The following is a 4,921-nucleotide window of genomic DNA, read 5'->3' as shown; positions in this document are numbered from 1 at the left end:
CCGCATACGCATTTTTATGGTTAAGACATATTAAACATGCCTCCCATGTTCTTCTGCTCGTTTACTGCCAGATTATCCATCTGAATTCCGTCTTATTACGCAATAAAAATGCCACAATGAATGAATCCGCGTTGCTCCTACTTTTATGTAGAGTGTTTTGAGAATTTTAATTTGAAAAATTCTTCGCCTTGAATTTTGTGCGTAAATATTTTTTATTTTTCTTGTAATTTAAAGAATAACACTCGTCTTTCATGGAGATATTTTTAAAAGCCTCTAATATAAATAGCAGTTTGTTATTGCGCGTTGTTTTATTTTACTATGTTATATAGACTCACAATCTAAGAATAATGTAGACACACAGTTTAAGAAATAAATTGTGAAATTGTATGATATTCTAACTTTTTCTAATGACCACGCTGTAGATCCGTGCTACACAGGAGGTAGTGGTAGAAAAAACAGCGTAGAGGTGGGAATAACTCTGTGCCAATTACATAACGTAATTACCATCCCAAAAATGTGCCTGCTCATACATATCTGAGACATTTGGGAATTCCTATCATAAGGAATGTCATTACAGTCAGAAGCGGAGAATTTGCTTCTTTCCTCTTCATTTATAATATTAGCAAACTCGTGCGGAAACTTCGTTAATTAGTCCCGCGTTAACCAAAAGTTAACGTAAAGTACCAACTTTTGGTCTTTTAAAGTCACGTAGGTTCCCATTCTATAACTTATAGCTCTTTATGATTCCGGCCAAGTGTGAAACGGAGATGCCTCGCGGCTTTTAAGGCGAAGACGCACCATTTAATTTTCCATGGATAATAAGATAAAATTTTGAGACGAGTTATAGCATCGAATAATTTGTGTGCCCTTTGAAATTGTTAATTTATTTTTCTAACGCGGATTCTTCTTCTTCTTCTTTTCAGCCAAATGACGTCCACTGCTGGACAAAGGCCTCCCCCAAGGTTTTCCACAATGAACGGTCCTGCGCTGCCCGCATCCAGGCTCTTCCCGCGACTTTTACCAGATCGTCGGTCCACCTAGTAGGAGGCCTGCCCACGCTACGTCTTCCAGCCCGCGGTCGCCACTCGAGAACTTTCCTGCCCCAACGGCCATCGTCTCTACGCGCTATGTCGCTAACGCGGATTATTTTATCGTAAACGAACGATTAACGGTTAAATAATTTAAGTGGCTCTAACAAATAATCTGTAAGTTGTGTAAAAAAGTTTTGATAATCTTAACAGGAGTTATAAAACTTAATTTATAATAATAACACCAAAATGCAATAAAAATGTTTCACTGAAAGGTAACTCTACCAAACACCACATTACCTACATAATTCCCTTTTAAATTAAACAAGTCCCTTCCCAGAATTGACTTACCCTTAAGCTACCTTGTCATCACATCAGCACGAATCTACCCACATGATGTATCTGGCTTTAATTAAGTTGTATTAGGTATTGCTCGTGTTTGTTTTCCTACGTGGTTACGTAGAGATCAAATAATAATGTCGAATTTAGAGAAGCTAATCTAGATCTCTATAATAACCTATCTATGTTAATGAGAATTGGTTTTGACATAATTGGTACCTATTTCACGAATATTATCTTACTGAAAATCCTGACATACCTACTAAGCGGGTATGATGCTCAGCACTATGAGAAAGTCATTACATACGATTTGATTTTATGTCAGCCAATGATCACGTTCGCTGTGTGCCAAGATGTCAAATTAATGTGTAAACCAGCCCTGTATCAAAACTTAGCTAGAACAAAGACATTTAAAGCTTAATAACTATTTTACCCATTTGTTTCAATCGATTATTCAAAGCTATGTCAAAAGCTCTATCTCTTGTAATTAATAAAGCTTGAAGATTTATCTTACAAAAGCTTTTGGTGAAAAAACAACAAACGGATATTAAAATTAGTATTCTGACCCTGTTATTTAAAACAAAATGGTTTCAGAACTTAGCAGAAACAACTTAACTCTGAGAACAATGGTAATTTACCCGATAAATATCTTAAACGTCTCTACTTAATACACTCCCGTGGCTGCTGTAGACATCTGCAGGACTTAGTCCGTTTTTGTGGCCTGAACCCTGTCCTCAATTACATCCGACAAGGTCTCGGAGACCGGAGGGTGAAACTTGTACGTGTAAACAACTTGGCCTGAACGATTTTGGGTCAGAAATGACACAAGTTTCGATAGGCTCGCTCATCGGCTGATGCGGAGTCACGTTGTGTCAACTTAGAATTAATCATTTTTGATTTAATTAAATTACTAATTTTCTCTCTGTCGATTAAATTTAGAAATTTCTTTGGAACATCCGTAAAGTAATAATAAATAGTATATAAAATTTTTACAATGTGAAGTCAATGAAGAATTTGTGAGGTTCTTCATTTAATATTTTTCTCAATATTTCAATTTTAACGAAATTAGAGTGTGGCTTATCATAATGCAAAAGCATATCGTCACCTACATATTTCGTTACAAACAAATCATTAAATACCATCTTTACTTAAATTTTCCTGGACATACACAAAGGGAGCAAAATGCGAAAGTTTTGAGTTGGCTTTACATTACTGATTACTCACGAATACGTACGCGTTGTACGTAACTCATTTAAATACGCTGAACGGGTTAATTAAGAGAAGCAGCTGAGTGTGAAATTGTAAACGTATGTGAAAACATTCGGTGGTTTCTGGGAGACCACCTCCCGCCCCGTTACTACCTGTTACGGGAGATTGGCTTTAATTTTGTAACTTATGATCTTAATTAAGTGAGTACGTATTTACATTTGACTTGAATCCCATTGCCGGTATGATAGCCTCGCACTTCAAAGGTTTCATGAGTCTCATTGATGGAACATTTGTCGGGCTTTATGCGCAAATGAGTTTTACGATTGCTCACAGAAAAGTTATTTTAATATGAGAAATTCCATAAAATACATCAAGGCCAAACACTGTGGTTTATGTAGTTGTGATAAGAACGATTTTGACTGTACATATCTTATTCGGTGTATTATGTGTGTAAACAAGCCTCATAGTAATTGTCACTTTTCAATTTGATTCCATTACCTATAACAAAAGTTCAATAATAACATGGCACCTACCTATCTAAATTATAATATTAATATCAAGCGAGTTATCTTCTAATCAATTGTTTCATAAAGTACCTGTATCCCAACAATAACGACAAAATCCCAAATTGAAAGACAAGAAAAGTTTTAATGCACATCGTTAGGCTGCGGCTACACTAACGCGTTGTAACTTCGAAGGATGACACCGCAGAAGCACGTCTGTTGTTTCATGAGCCACATTCATGACATAAAGGCCTTAATGGATTCGCATTTCTTAGAACTTAGTAAATGGTAAAATTAAAATTCTTTAAAATTACGATTATTCATAACGCGAGTGAGTGATACTTAGATGAATTCTGTGAATTAAACCGTACGCCACGGCGTCGAAATACACACAGTGAGACCGCAGCCTTAAAAACAAAAGAACAATTTCAAAACCAATTTTCTTATTCCGAACACTTTGCGAGAAATCGTCTATAAAATCCTAATTTTGTATCAGAACATTTCTTTCGGATCCGCAAATGCCCCGAGCGTTATTAGGGAAGAGGAGGCAGGGAATGCTCGAACCACAATCATAATCAACGTAACAATCGCGGGTCTGATTAAGTGTCAGAAACAAAACGTCCCATTTTAAATCTCTCTGTAAGAAAGTGGACACTGAATTGTTGAAAAGTGAATGAATTCCATTAGCGGAAGTGGAATTAAAGCCAGCCCGCTTCCTGGGTAATTTAGCTGCGTCTGAGTAACTCCGACCAACTCGTTACGTTGTTGAGTGATACTTTTTTCTGAATCAAAAAAGATCGTTGTCATAGACGCACGCGCGACTTTATGAGCTACTACTGTGATGACTTTTTTTAAGGCCGTAATTTAAACACGATCATTTGTTATGTAACAAAGAAATCGTCTCTTTTAAAGAAAAACCTAAATGGCCTAGGTAGAGCCCCAAATGTATCTTACGTTTGTTGTTTACGTACCTACCTAGAGCATAAAGATATATGTATAGAGGCACTAATTATATCTTCTTTACATTACAAAAGAGTTAGCAAATATAAAAAAATATGCTGAAAGTTTTCAAATTCAGTAGGTAGGTGGGTATTTCCAATTTACCTTGATAATTAAATCTGTCACAAACATACATTATAGTTCGAACTCCTCCTGCCCCCCCCCCCCCTGGTATGTTATAGGTTAGCGCTGCCACAAATACCTGCCGTGCCTAAATGGGATCATCGTTGATCAATAACGCCGTGACAGCTAGATTAGATTAGTATGCGATGTGGCAGATCCATTTACGAAGTCTGGGCTAACTTCTGCCCATTCGCACCAATCTAAGAAAGAATATTACTTCTGCATATCCAATTAATTGCAATCACACAGACGCACATCTTTAAGAAATCATCATTATGATTCTCCAGAAATCAGCAACATTAATTTAGATAGCTTTACCTGTAGTCTTAAACTTTATCAATAATCGATGAAATTTTCTGTAACTAAATATAAACTCCCAGGTTACGGATGCAAGTAAAAAACTACCAGCCCACGAAACTACAACCGCACGTTCAACTTCACATTACAATAAAATTGTATTTAAAATAACAAAATCCAAACATAAACGCGACCAAATGTAATTACGGCGATTTCTCCTCCAATTTCGGGTGTCTCATATAAAAACGAGCTAACGAATTCCGTTGGAATTTTTCACGTCGCCCAAATGAATGCTCGGCAGCGTCTATGGCGAGAGAAGCCGCGGGCCGGAGCTAATAGAAATATAAATCTCAACTCCAAAGGTTCCACGATTTATTGGGCAGAGTCTCACCCCTTTTATTAGTCACGTTTGCAACATGAAAA

This window comes from Ostrinia furnacalis, unplaced genomic scaffold (genome assembly GCF_004193835.3).
Source record: "Ostrinia furnacalis isolate ACB-3 unplaced genomic scaffold, ASM419383v2 OfSCF7603, whole genome shotgun sequence".
Classification (NCBI taxonomy): domain Eukaryota; kingdom Metazoa; phylum Arthropoda; class Insecta; order Lepidoptera; family Crambidae; genus Ostrinia; species Ostrinia furnacalis.
The sequence above is the reverse complement of the archived record's forward strand: the minus strand, read 5'-3'. Positions refer to the sequence as shown.